We start from the raw sequence: 15326 nt of genomic DNA, 5'->3' as shown, positions 1-15326 counted from the left end.
AGAATGTGTTTCGTTTAACGACTTAAATGACTGGCAGAATAGGTTAATTGTTGCCTACTCCAAAAAAAACAACATATGGTGTCTTTTTGGCCATAGTGGCACAATGACAGATCTGGCCATGGGACTGAAAACACTGCAAAAGTCAGTAAACAGAGCCTTTCACAACGTTAAATGGATTTGACCTAGATTTTAAACATGTTGGCATGCCCACCTGAAACAAGCTTCTCTGCCATTTTCTTGTTTACCACTGCAAACAAGCTGGGCAAAGCTAATGCAATACTGTCTCTCTGCAGTAGGGCAATGATGTAAACGAGGTGGTAATGTAGCATCTGTGTTTGTTCCCTAAACTGTTGGCCAGTTATTATGATTATATGTTTTTAGTCATTAATATGTCTTTTTAATATTTTGCCCAATTGCTGTGAGAACTGACTCATAGATATGGATTTAAGCTGACTAAAGAAACCGGCAACCTTGAGTTAGCAGAGGATACAAAAGACTTGAAGATTTGAATAGATAATGACAAATATTACATGCACACATAGACATCTGCTTTTTGTGCACCCTTGTACCACCAAGGATTGGAAAATTGACTATTTAAATTCATACAATTCCAATTTCACCAAGCAAATGAGCAGAATGCTTTATTTCTGCTTGGATAAGAGCAGAAATAGGACATTCTCTTTGGAATTTGCTGTCGACGAGCTGTGGCGAGAGAGATGAGGCTGAATAAAAGCAGACAGATAGCTTAGCAAGAGAGGTTAGAGAGGAGGGAAGAGAAACAAGGACTGAAAACAAAGGTGAGAGGAGAGACGAGGAACAGGGGAGAAATGAACAGGCGAGGACAGTGAGTGCTGCCAGCTTGGCGGGAGCGCATGTCTGTGTGTGTGTGTGTGTAGCCGGAGGATAATATGGCCACAGTGGCGGAACACACATCTCACATCACACTCAACAGGTGGGTCAACATGGGGCATCTCAAACAGGCAGGCAGGAGCTTATCTTAATTCTGAGGCAGAGAAAATCCAAGATCCCATCCACACAGACTCCCTGTAATCGATGCTGACAGGTAATTCAGAGGAGTGCATGGGAGAGCTCACAGCACGCAGAAGTGGCAGGGCGTTCGTCTGGCCTTGGTTGCTACACTCCACGCAATCAGAGCACTTGACAGTTCTAATATATGTCCAGATAAACACGTATTTCATATCAGCTAAAAAGCCATTCAGCAGAGTGTTAACGATGATGAATGAGGCCAAAAAAGTAAATCACGGTTAATTTGACCATCTTTCAGTTTTTATTCTGATAAAAATCAGTGAATATGAATCTGACTGGGATTCAATATTTTGTTTTAAAAGTTAATGAGTAAAAAATAAATTATTCAAAGTCATTCAAACTTGAACTTTTGACATGTGATCTATTTCAATTCAAAAAGAACATCAACATTTTGAAAACAATGTTTTACTCAAAAATATTTAAGAATTTAATAAAAAAAAGCAAAAAATACTAGAAGCGTTTTTCAAATACTAAGTAATTACTCAGAAAATTGCTGTTTTGAAAAAGTTTTTGTGTAACAAAAATCTAAATTGTTCACAGTGTGAAGAGTGGAACATATCTGAATCTAAAAAATGATTCTAAATTGCAATGTGTATTGAATTATAACACCAAAAACAGTCCTGAAACTAAGATACAAACAAACAAAACCATCTATTTAGTGCTGTGATTTACATGTGTAGTCTTACATCAGCAAAATGCTGATGTCAGCTTTACCGCCAGCCCCATTCAGCAGTAAAATACCAAGATACATTGTTGCAGCACTGTTGAGCCTTTAAACATAAAGTAGCTTCTGTACAGTATCAGACACCTCTGTGCTTTTAAAATGTCTGAGTCAATATAAAGTATATACGAATGCAAGCAGTCCTTCAACTTGTCCATTTAACAGTGATGTTGTTTATTGGGGCTGCAGGGATATGGAGGCAGATTCCAGAAGAGAGAGAGAGAGAGAGGGAGAGAGAGAGAGAGAAGTGTGTATGTATGTAGGCTAGCAGGGGGAAGTGTGATGGCTCATGGCTGTGTATCCAGAGCACATTAAACAGAGAAGAGAAGCTCTGTCTAGCTGGTCCCTCAAAGCTGCCATTGGCCTGTCTCCAGTTTTGTTAGAGGACTTGTTATGTAATTCCACAAGAGCCTGATTTCTCATAGTTGACTATTGCTAGAACCAACACGGCCGGCAGTCCACAAAAATCCATCGTCTGATTGACTAAATAAATACATTTTTAAAATAAGAATGGGCTGATTTTTGTGAATGTAAACTTGTGTAAGATGTAGATCCAGATCAATCTTCTTCACGCACTTTGACTAATGTGGAAAATATAGTCAAATGTGGGCCACACTGTGACAATCTCACAGTAGCTGAGCCAAGCTTCTGTGCCATGCATAGAATATGCTGTGAGCACTCTACAGTGTTTCATATATTCTCATGAAAATATAAACATTGTGGCACCGCTACAGTGTGTTCTTTCATCATCCACTTACAGAGAAACAAGCAGATTCTCCCTTTGATTCTTACGCTGTCCTGTAACTGTACTGTACTGTACTCACTCCTAAGAGGTTTGAAGCTGCAAAAATCAATGTGTCGTAACTTTAAGAGCAACATTGCTTGTGTTTCTTCTGCACAACCAAGGTGAACTACACTACTGATTTATTTGTTTCACAGTAAATCCACTGCTGGCTGCCTGTCCTGTTAAAACATAAGTGGCTCATTCATATGTATACAAACAGTTGCATAATTTAAGGCTCCAGCTATCCATTCCTGCATATAGTGATTAGCAGACACACTGGAGGCCAGGGGCACTGTTTCACACCAACATGACGTCCTTCATCCACCTGATAACCCAAGCAGGGTGAACCCCACTGGTTGCAGTGTTTGATCATGTAGCAGTGACCTCTAGGCCCAATGATGTGTAACGTCCAACATGTTGCCACAAATAAATAGCACACAAAGGCACAAAGTGTTTTGTAGTTTGTCAGCCCATGGAGGCCCCCCAATTAACCTGCTGATGGCACATATAGGTATATGTCCCTATGTCATCTAACCAAAAGGTTAGGAGGCTGCAGGGTTGAATGGTGGCTATAATTTTCTACTGGGTTTGAGTCCATTTATCTTAGGGTGTTTTCACACCTGGTCCATTTTAAAAGAACCAAACTCCGTCCTCCTTTAGTGGACCAAAAAGTGGACCAACAGAAAAAGGTCCCAGTTCTTTTCATGTTCACACTGTGAGTTTATTACAAAGAGGACCAGGTTCTCTTTCTGGTCACACCAGGTTCTCTATAGCTCCCCACTGCACTGAATTCTGGGTAGTTTTCACTTGAAGCTGTCTGCTGCTATGCTTGCCTCCTCCTGTGTTTTCTGGTTAAAGATGTCTGGGTGTGGTTTGAGCGTTCATATGCGCAAAAAATGCTGAGTCATCGATCTGAGTTTGTTTGAAAGAGACCAAGTGTAAAAAACACACCTAGTGCTTCATGAGCGTCACTTTGTAGTTAGGAATTAAAAACACTAGGTAATGGTTAGACATTAAAAACCTAGGTTAGGTTTGGGTTCTAGAGCTGGATGCAGGGCAACCGTACTTGTTAGTGTCTGACAAAGAAAAGAAGTAACATTTCCAGGCCTTGGTGATTATGTTGATGTTGTCTGACAGAGGCAGAACTGAAGAAGCTGGCATCGCTGACTGAAAAGCTTCATGAAAGTTAGATCTGGGTAAAAACAGCCATTTTAGTCACCATTCATGAGGTGAAATACAAAACAAACTGTGACATGCACTCATATAAGTACATATAACTACATTATCCTGGTGGCCACTGTAAGGTTAGCACTATTCACATGCATGCACAGAATTTCATAATAATATTTCCAAAACCAGCCCAATGGTTGCTTCATTTACCTCAAATACGAAACTCAACAAACTCATATTTGTGGTGAGGATTTGTTGTGTGAATGGAAGACCACACAGGATGCACAATTGACTTTTATATTAAATGCATCAGCCCAAAATGAACACTGATGGCAGATAAGATGACACTAATGCTATGTTCAAAAACACAGTAAATCATCAGTTGTGAATCTGACAGTCCTCAGAATATCTGTTATTCTGTGTTATTCTATGCTTTTTTACCTTTGTACAGCTGTTCACAGTTGAGAGTGACAAATAACATAGGGGCAAAGAACAGGACCTGATATGCCACAAAGCCCCCTCAGCTAGATGCTGACTGAGGACGCTGTGCTTTCATGGTACGTGTCTTACAACACTGGGTCAACAGGAAGCCCCATGTAGTCGTGGCTTGCGTGGTTTGTGATGCATATAAATGCACAAGGGTGATGGCAGCAGACAGCAGCAGTTATATAGAAAGATACACAGAGAAAAGAAGAGCATGGGGATGATAATACAAAGTGACAGTAATCAGATGAATCTTATAAAACTCCTTTCACGTGGATTAAAGAAGCCCAAAAATCACACTTTAAAATGCACATGATAGCAGAAATATGTGAAACTGAATTCTTCTGTTCCAATAATCACATTTGTTGGAGTCAGTTTCTCTGAGTCTGACCCCCCCCCCCCCCCAACAGGCTTACTGACCTCTTTACAGATTTGTGGCAAAAAAAAAAGAAAAGAAAGAAAGTTGGCACCACATTGGTTGATTGTGCAGTTTAAATTAAGAGAGTATATTCATGAAGCTTGTAGTCGCTCATCCAATTTATGCACTGCTGGACAAAACTGCCCATTTGTGCACTTTGGTGTGTTGGGGGAAAAAAACAAGCTGTCACAAGAGGTCAAAGTCTGTTTGCATCTGGGAGTTCATTTTCACTGAAAACTCTACTTTTAATCAGTGAAATAGAAAGTTCAAATGTCGTTCTCGCTCTCTCTCTCTCTGTCTCTCTGTCTCTCTGTCTCTCTTAAGGGACTTTCCTTCAATCTTCTGAGCCCGAGCCTCAAGTTGAAACCCTGGCTGCCGTCCGAGCTGCAAGGGACGTCAGCCAAGATCGCCTGCAGGGCCCTCCGGCTCCTATCTGTGGGCCCTTTAGTCACTGATGTATTCAGACACAAAAAAAACTTTAAAAGCTTTGATGTACAAGCCGGCCACCTATATTTTATATTTAACGACGGACCCCCCCCCCCCCCCCCACCACCACCACTCTTTGTATAGAAGCTGCAGTGTCATCGCTTTGAGCTGTGCACATGAAAGATCTTTGCATCACGACACTTTCTTTTCTTTTTTTTCCCACCCATCAAGCAGATTTCACACACACAGAGTGGTAATTAATGTGGAAAAGATAAGTGTGCTTTGAACTTACATAGTCCCAGACGTGAGTCCACTTTGGTATGCATATAGTTTCTTTTCTGAAAAGGTGTTATGGGAGATATTGTGTACATTTATCATCACTACAAGTCTTAATATATATTTCCTAATTATCAAAAGACAGGAAATCCTGTTCTCCATCCACAATCGGCCTCGCTGTGTAATCAGATCGGCCAAACGGGAATACTGCAAACCCTTAAACAGCGGGAATAATGAAAAGAGAAAGACCTAACACTTTTAATTAAAAGTACAGTGACACTGTAGCACTAGGCATAAGCATTTAACTGTGTAAAATCAGATTAGACACAAAGGGATGCAGCTAGTCAAGCCTGAACCTCTAATAGCAAGGTACAGAGCCCCCCCGACACCCACTGCAGCAGCCTCCTCCTCATATCGGCTTTCTCTGATGGGGATTTATACGCTGGTCAGAATGGATTATAAGTTTTAATCAGACTCGTATCTTAGAGGAGTATCAAGGAAAAAAAATTAATTGCAGTTTTTTTTATATCCCCTGATTAATGTAGTTATAATAAACCTAATTTTTGCGAAACATGCTTTAGTGAAGGGTTGACTCAAATGCATTTCCAGGAATATGTTTTGTCTCATTAGTAAAATATATGATGGTATTACAAAGCTGCATAATTAATTTTAGAATTTCCTATTGATTAATTAAGAGCCCAGAGGGCCCCCTCTCCCCAATGAATGAGGCTATAAGTTGCTCAGCTCAATTAGAAATTTAATTAGTCGACTGATATATCGGTCGGCCGATATTAGCCACTGTTATCGGCCTGTCGTACCAATATTTTTTTTTTTTTATTAATGCAAAATCAATAAATTAGACACAGAGTCATCATGGGGTTGTTCGTTATCACTGTCTGCATCACATGTAGCAGGCTAACTCATCATTTCCTGTGCTCGTTGTCTTGTTAGAAGTAACTAGCCAGAATAACACACGATGTATCGGTGTCAGTGTGCTTTGTACTCCTTAATGTCAGATCTTGAATCCTTTTGATAGTTTTCATAGAAAAGAAGCCGAACAATACGTCATCATGTTATCGCTGACATTCCGATGACATGACAGATGTACCTCTTTGAGAACTTCTCTGGAGGATGGGCTGGAGGCACAACACAGAGGAACTGACAGAGGGACTGTGCCTGTGGCAGATAGGACTGAAGTCTGGGCAGGCACACCCGCAGGGCTAATAGGCACTCTGGCCCTCGAGGGAGGCCCTGTCCTCGAATAAAACATACAGCGCACACTGTAGTTGTAATATTCCCCCGCTCGCACTCTCGCTCCTGTGGGCCCCCGTCCGTGGAGCGCTCCAAGAAGAGCCTTGGCGGCGTTACTCTGTTTTAAAGGCGCCGGGAGTTATCTGGAGCATTCAAGTCTATAGAATGTCAAGCTGTAAAACTATTAGCTGAAGCCCAGGTGGTTTACAAAGAAGTCATCTTTTACTTATATTCCCTTAAACACTTTTCATTTCTCCCTGGAGATGAGCAGATCCACAGTGCCGCACTGTAATCCTCTCTGCTTTCAGAGATGCTTCCTCTGTATTGTGATATGTGTGAGTATTCTCCACAGTTAGTGCAGAGATCTGGATGGTAATCATATCTTTGAAATTTTTTTTTTTAATAAATTTAATGCTTGATTTTCTCTAAAAGCATTTCTTTCCCCCCAGGTTATTTCTTTCAGGTGCACCGGTGCACTTTGAGAGCAGTTTTGGCAGCAGGTTTGAAATGAAGTGAAGATCACTGTGCTCCTGTATTTTGCCAGTGTGTGTTTGGACTGAATCTAAATTCAGGCATTGCAGGTTATGGAGAGCATCCAGATTTTATTCATTTATTTATTTATTTAAATCCGACTCCAGACCTCACACAGGTCTCTTCCATTCCAATCCCTCATAATAAAAAGGATGTGTATTCTTTAAAGACAACATGTTTTGTGTATTCTATCCTTAATCACTGTTTACAGAGATTTTTTTGTTTTTTTTTTTAGAAATGTTGAGTAAGCCTTCAGAACTTCCTGTTCAAGCCTCTCTGCCGACACTGTTCGCTCAGCCTGTCTGCTGCAAAAACTTCCTACACAGCAGATCTGAAACATCCCGAGGAACAGGAAATCATCATCCTCATCAAAACTCAAATTGCAACACTTCTATTATTATTCATCTCCTGCAAATTACTGAGCAAAAGATGGCTGATGATAACACTTCAGCTCCAGCCTTTCGGCGTGACAGGATTTTACCTGCTCTGCTGTCTTCTGTGACTCAGACAGAACAGTGTAAGAAGATTATGCTAGCTTTACTTTTCTGTTTGTGTGTGTTTTCTTTTTCTGGGTACTAGCAGGTATAGAAAAAAGAGTCGGTGGGCTGGTGGTGTTTCTGCATAAGTCCAACTCTAGATGGTTGTTTTTGCCTAACCTTAAATGACTTGGTAAGACTAGGTGATGCAAATGCTTGGTTAGCTTTAAACAACCAATGCAGAGCAAAGTCACACTTTTTTTCATCCTTTGGCTTGGTATGTGACTTAATACTCAGGTGCAACTTATATATTAAAGTATATACCTTCACATGTTTGTTATTTACACACTGACAGTCGCTAGAGGGCCCTCTAGACTTGTCTACCTCTGGAGTTGGCAGAGTTCTTCAGAAGTGAAACCGAGGATGAAAAATTGAATGGATTTAGTGATTTTGAGTGAGATGGAGAGATTGATAAACTTGTTTTGTTATGTTCTTTATGCTATAGTTATCTGAATAACTGTGCATATGTTACATAAAGGACAACTGTTGAGTTTGTTTTTATGCTTCATGTAGCTGAATAGCCATCAGTGTGTTACATTAGCATACTGTACACCTATTCAGCCTGTTGTTTTCTCTTCTGTTAATATTATGTTGTTAACTTGCCTTTCAAGATGAAATGTCTGTTTTTGGTCTCGGATTTGGTAAAATCCGAGACCAAATGAGACCATATGTATGTTTTTTTTTTCTTCTTCATTGTGGATTTTTTTGGCTGGTGCGATTTTTATAATCTGGGGTGATTTATATTCCAGATTATACGGTAGTATACGGTTGAAACAACAAAACTATGTAGTGAGGTTTTGCAAACACAAATGTTTGCCACCAAGCCTCATTGTGAGACATAATGGCAGATAAAAAGAACACACACTTATGAATATGCAGTCACCCATTGTGTCATAAAATCCCTGTAGAAAAAGATTTTACAGGCTCAGTCAGGACGAATGTCTGGGAGATGTGCGCTACATGAGCACTGACTGACAAACCCACTTTATAGAATAAAGCTGAGATAAAATAACAGAAAATGTGTTTAAGTTATAGTTGCCATATGGAGAGGCACCTTGATGGAGAAGCACTGCACACATTAACTAAGGAGAGGATCTGAGTTTGATTGCTGAGATGTCCGACTGCACGATCAGCTCTGCTATAAAGTATTTACTGCACAAAGTCATCCGATCACAAGAGGCCTTAACTGTACGTTTTATTCATTGTGCATAGCTTTACACAGATTCCAAGTGGTCTTGCTAAAGAAGTGGGAAAGCATAATTGGCACACAGGCTTTACACATAATCTCCATATTTATTTGAGGAATAACACCTCACAGGCCTGACAATCTGGCACCCCAGATCCTTTCTCTCTCTCTGGTCTCACAGTGGGTGATCACCAGTCTGAGCTGATTCGGCCTGAAAGGCAGCGCTGTTTAATGAGCAATGGAGGGCGTGAGTGAAGAGACAACAGGTGGAGCGTCAGATTGATGCTCTGCAGCTGGGGATGGGCTGCTTTTCTTGCCAGCTGTCGGCCTGGATAATAATCATTAAAAGAAAAAAAAAAAAAAAGAAGTATGTTTGCAAAAAAGTGTTCATGCAACTCAGTCTCAGATATTGGGAGAAATAAGATATATTCACAAGATGTTGTTCATCTGGCTGTTGTTCAGAGACACCGGCGTGGCGCTGATCCAGGTAAATATTGATATGTTTCGGATTTGCTGCTGTAAGCAGTGAGGAAGCTGCCAAGAAAGGTCTAGCATCCTATCTGAATCATGATCTGTAGTATTTGGTAACAGCACTCTCAGAACTTGGCACAGCTTAACACTGACTTCATTGCTCTGGGCGCGGTGATTTTTTATTTTTTTTAACTTTTCCAGTTGATGGTTCAGTTATTGCTTTGAAAGTCTAAAGTTGTCAATCCACCACCAAGACAGAAACACTGGTGACCCTTTACCAACACTGAGTCTTCATTAATTTATCAGTGAAGTCATTGTGCAAAGGCATTTTTCTCTCACTGAGATGACTGTGTAGAAATCAGCCTCTTTGAATAATCTGCTTCATATTAAAGCCTCCTGATAGTGTCAATGAACAGTAAGTCAAGCATGCAGAGACGCTCTCCAACATGAGTGTTATGGTACACTGTGGCCTGCTAATGGTGTGAATACTGGCACATTTTTTATAAGTAGATGCTAGTATGTTTGCTCCAAGTTTGGAAGCAGTTTCCATGGTAACAATGTCCTGTCTTCACTTTGTCACAGACAATCTGTAGATTTGGGTGGTGATACTGTTAAAAAAAAAAAAAAAAAAAAAAGTCTTCATACCTTCATGTTTATAGCACCGACACGTGTTGTGTTGAGATACGCAAAGCTGCTGAACCTCGACAGCTATACAGTAGATTTAACTTCAAGTGCATTAACAGTGTGCACTCTAACAATCAAAAGACATTTTACTTGATTATTTTATCACTGACCTCTGATCCCCACAGAGCAGCAAGCACGGTCATAAGGCTAGACGGGTCAACCAGCCTAGACACACGGCCATTGAAATTATTGATGAGTCAGTCACCCTATTATTTACAAGCTGCCCTTCTTGGCCAGTCTTATATGCAGTGGAGCTTGACTTTGTGGATACTCTCTGCCTAATATTATCAGTCTGTCTTTGCTTACTGCTCAGAAAAACCTCCCATAGTGTTATGTTCACTCAAAACCTTGAAAATGAAAATTATTTTGATGTTTTTTTTTCATCAATAAGAATAATTTTCTCAGGCAGAATATCCGTAGGAGAAGGACTAGTAGCTCATATGAGTGCTCCAGTTATATATTCAAGTATATTTTTGATAGTGATAAAAGGATGCATTTACAGCATTTTGTTGATGGAGGTCTGATTTGAACTACATCAAGGCTTTTATTTGAGTTCTTCCTTCCTTTTCCCTTCCTGCAGAATTATGATAATTGAAAAAAAACTGCACAGAGAATGCATAGGTAGTCAAAAGTACACTACCATTCAAAAGTTTGTGGTCACTTGGAAATGTCTTTATCTAAATTTTTATTGGAAAAACTGGTAGCTGTGGTTGCCTCATTCTTTGTATGACATTATAATTCAATATAAATAATTATACTTAATCTATTTATTTATAATGTGTACATTTTAAATGACATTTAAGTGAAATCTGCTAAAATTTAGTTAAAAACTCCATGTACAAAAAAAACACCTATCGCATCCTAATCGTACTCATACTCATCGATAACTGATTTGTTAGCAGCACTGCCTTGCTGATTTAGCGCAAGAAGCAGGAAAGGGCTGTTTTTGTAATTTATGACATTTTTAAACTGTAAAAAGTACAAGATGTTGTTTTTACTGTATTTTTTACAGCAGCATTTTAAAAGCAGTGTAACTGTAGCCTTGTCTAGTTTGTGTAACTGTAGCATCATCTGATGGATAAAGTGTAGTTGTTATGTTACATGCAAGGATGTAGCCTTCTCAATGGCTTGAATTCCCATCATGCTTCACTCTAGAGAATTGTGCAAACAAGTGGCATAAATCAGCATTTAGCACTTGTGCATCACTGTGATCAGAGGAACACTATCAAGAGGTAACCTTGTTATTTTAGGGCGTATTTGCGATGGTCGCCCATCACCCATAGAGCACTCAACAGCATTGCGCCCCATCCCCTGCCCGGCTTTTTTACGGAGTCGGCTCAATGTGAAGCGATTGACGTGCTCAAATCATCCATCAGGCATCTCCACAACATGCTTGGGGCTTGATGTGTGGAGGAAGATTAAGGGATGACCTTCACACAACATCAAAGTGTAGATGAGTCCTGGCCTGATCATCTGATTGCTCCTTGTCTTCCTGGCTTTCACTTCAGATGATTGTACACTTAAAGAATGTGTTTGCTCACTTGGTAAGGGGCAATTGGGTGCACAGAGCCAAAAAAAAAAAACTGCTCGCCAATCAATGCCTTGAGTTAAGAAGTGGAGACTTTGTTAGGGGTTAGGTCTGAGCAGCAGCGGTCCTTTTACTTTGAAAGGATGATTCTGGCATTAGTGTGTTTTTAAAGTGTCGGTAATCCACAGGGTTGATGTGTTTTGTTCCCCTATTACTGCTGTCATTATTCCAAATTCAGGCATCAATGTTCAGGAAAGTGGTTTATTTAGCATTTTGATTGACAGGTATCCTTTTCCTCACTATGATGAAGGCACGATATGGGACACATACCTGGAATGAATTACCACCATAAATTAATATTAGCATGAGCTCCTTGCTTTGCCATATATTTACTAGCTGAATGAGAAAACTCCCGGGTGGTTTTGATTGCATTAGGAATTATCAAATGTGTCTGATTGTAAAAAGATGATGTGTGATTTGGCATTAAAATCTGAGGAAATGTACATTGTATTCAATTAGGTCCTTCATATTTACAGGAACCACTGAACAGGTTAATTTCCTCAAGTGCTTAATTAGTGCACTTCTGAAGCTGTGTACAAGCATAGCAAGCAGAGTTACTGGTAACATTGACAGGGCGGCGTATTGATCACTTTGATGCGACTTGTGGCATCTTTTCTCACTGACTTCATCGATGGCGTGCAGGAGCGCCTTCATTCATCGAGCATCTGTCATCTTTAAAGGCTGCCGGTTTAAATCTCATAATTGGTAGGAAAGAGCAAACCGCCTAATCACGCTTGCATTACAAGTCACGGATCTAATCAGGCGCATCTTCTGAAATGTAACGTGATTATCTAAAAGGGAGGATGCACGGCTCGCACAGGATGCGCTTTATTTTGAAGGGCTCACAATTTTCCTTGGACTTTTACAGACCCACTTCTTCCTTTTCCCAATTAATGTGATTGATGTCCTGTCTTTTTGGAAAGTTTATGTGTTATGCTGCATGTGCACCTCTTTGTGAGGATTTTTTTATGAAAACGAATCATATACACTCAATAAATGGAGAATTTTGATCTTCATTCAAAATGAACAGGCCTTCGTTTATGTAATCCTTGTATTCGGTCTGATCGTGCAGGTAAGGGCTATTCAAGACTTCAAGTGCTGGGAGGAAAGCATCTGTCCTTTCAGGTGCAGCTGGTTTGCTGTATGGTCTCTTCATGTTTACAGCATCCCCCCTACCTCCCCACCCCCCGCCTCTCTTCACTTGCTGTATAATCTGCGGGGCTCATTCTCACATGCACCCTATTTATTCACCCAGCCTCTCTTTGTTTGTCAGTTTACTATGCGCGCTGAAAGCCTTTGAGTGCAGACACGGGATCAGATTTTTTTTTCTTTTGTTTTCACTCATCTCTGGCATTAACAGAAAATAGAATAGGCATCATCACACCTGCATCCAACATTAGCACCTAAATGATCATATACGTCTTCTAGTATTACTGCGTGATTGACAGATTACACATGAGAAGGCACTATAGAATCACATGGCGGGCTTTATAATAAAAATAAATTACTCACATACAGATGTGAAAAAAAAAACATTACAGTGATGTAATGTTTGCCTGCTGCAGGACACGGTTAATTATGTCCCATGTCGTGACCCATAGCTTCCTGTTTTCTCTGAGCAAGTAGTGCATATTAATGTGCGACGCCATGCGAGCGAGAAAACTCAATTTAAAAGTTTCATGAACAAAACAGAATAAAGAAAGACTTGTTTTTATGCCAGCTGCTTTATGTTTGTGAACAATGCACAGAGGAAATATGTAGCTGAGCTTACAGCATATATATATATATATATATATATATATATATATATATACTGTTTTATATATATATATATATATATATATATATATATGCTGTTGTATATATATATATATATATATATATATATATATATATATATATATATATATATATGTGTGTGTGTGTGTGTGTGTGTGCCAGCTCCATGTTTGTGTGCAGTGCATCTATAAATTCTGCTTTGGTGTGAGTCGGGAAGTTTGTCATCGTCTGCCCGTGAGGATGGATGAACCTTATGTGATGTCACTTATAGGTTTTCTGATGGAGCTCATTGTGAGAGGCTGCATCGGCACCATCCTTTTAAAGTGAACACCATGTAGTTTTTATTCCTCTTGACACTATGGAGACCAAACCCGCAGATCTGTTAAAAAACAATGTACTTTGGACCATTAAAGAAAAGAATAGACTTCATTCTGCATGTCATATTTACAAACTACACAGGATCTGCTTTACAGTGTTCGTCAGGCATACATCATCACTATAGCTGCTCAGTGGTGGAGGTAGCCAGCAGCTAACTATAAGATGGAGCTGTGTAGTTTGTTATTTTCAGAGTTATGGCAGACCCAGTGAAGAAACCAAAGAGGAGCAAACAACGAGCGAGAGTGAACATAAGAAAAGGCTTACGCTGGCTAGGGAGAGCCGAACGAGGAAAAATCATGCAAGCAAGACTGATGCCGATGTGGCTTTGTTGCTGTTGGATTAGGAAGAGATAAATTGTCTGCTTTGCTTCTATGTTGTATGCTTTTGATCTCGTTTGATGTTAGGCTCTTCTAGTGAAGTTGCCCACTTATGTTTGTAAGCAGAGTTATGAAGCGGTTTAACAGTGTAAAATCTTGAAACATGATCAGAGTTATCTGTAGATATTGTTACATCCAGGATAGCCGCTTCCATTTCCATCAGTGTGTACATAAATACACATGTATCACACAGTTTATGAGGAGGGCTTCTACCACAACAAGTGTATTGACGACAGTGGCATTGCACCTCCTAAATGTAGGAGGAGCCCAAGAGCACCAAAAGCTAGGTATTTTAACAACAAAAGCTAGGTATTTTAACAAGGTATTTTAACTATGGAGCCGACCTCAAGTGGCTGCTTAAAGAACTGCAGTTTTTGATCCTTCCATGCTGACTAGATGTTAACTCATGTATAGTCATCAAGCAGAGCAGGTGCCAGACAGCCAGGCCATCTAATTACTTTGAGGTGATCAATACCGCCTTACTCACTATTCACGCAGCTTGTTTACTAAAAGGGCTTGGTCTGTCAGGAAAATACACAAAAAATGTTTCTGCCAATCTCCAGTGGATTATTTTTTGTGCTCTCCTAAATTAATTATGACTGATTCACACCCTCGAGTGAATCCCTACATCTCCGGGTTGATCCCCACAAGCTGTCAGTGGTACAGTCCCGCCTTCTAATTTTCCTGCTCTCCTCTCTTGTGGATTTATTCTCCTGCAGTTTTTTTCATGAGATATGTAAGAATCATCTTCAATCTGCAATCAGAAGTGAAAGAGATAATGGTGCCACCTGCCTTGAAACGCACATAGCATCCAAAAGGACCACTGCTGCCGTTTTCAATAAACTCCCCTGAGTAAACTCAAACACATCCAGGCCCACGGCTCTGTGAATGCAATGTGCAGTTAATGAGTCATGAGGTGCTGATTCAAGGTGAAGTTTGCTAATGGTTCTAGGAGAGATCACCTCGGCAAAAAGTGCATCTTTGCATTGGATCGGCAACTAAAAAGAGCTTTCATTGAGGGACATGAAATTTCACCCTTATCTGCTCACTACAGCTTCATTAGATGGCAGAAATCTTCAACCGACCGCCTTCCTTTCCTGAATGCTAAGCTAAATATTTCCCCAGGCGTGTCTCTGACGGTGTCATTGAGGGCCCTGTCCTTCACTACAAAGAACCAAGTGTTGCCACTGAATTCCAGATTACATGTGTATCGTGAGACA

This window comes from Parambassis ranga, chromosome 8, assembly GCF_900634625.1.
Source record: "Parambassis ranga chromosome 8, fParRan2.1, whole genome shotgun sequence".
Lineage (NCBI taxonomy): Eukaryota > Metazoa > Chordata > Actinopteri > Ambassidae > Parambassis > Parambassis ranga.
This window is presented reverse-complemented; position numbering follows the sequence as displayed.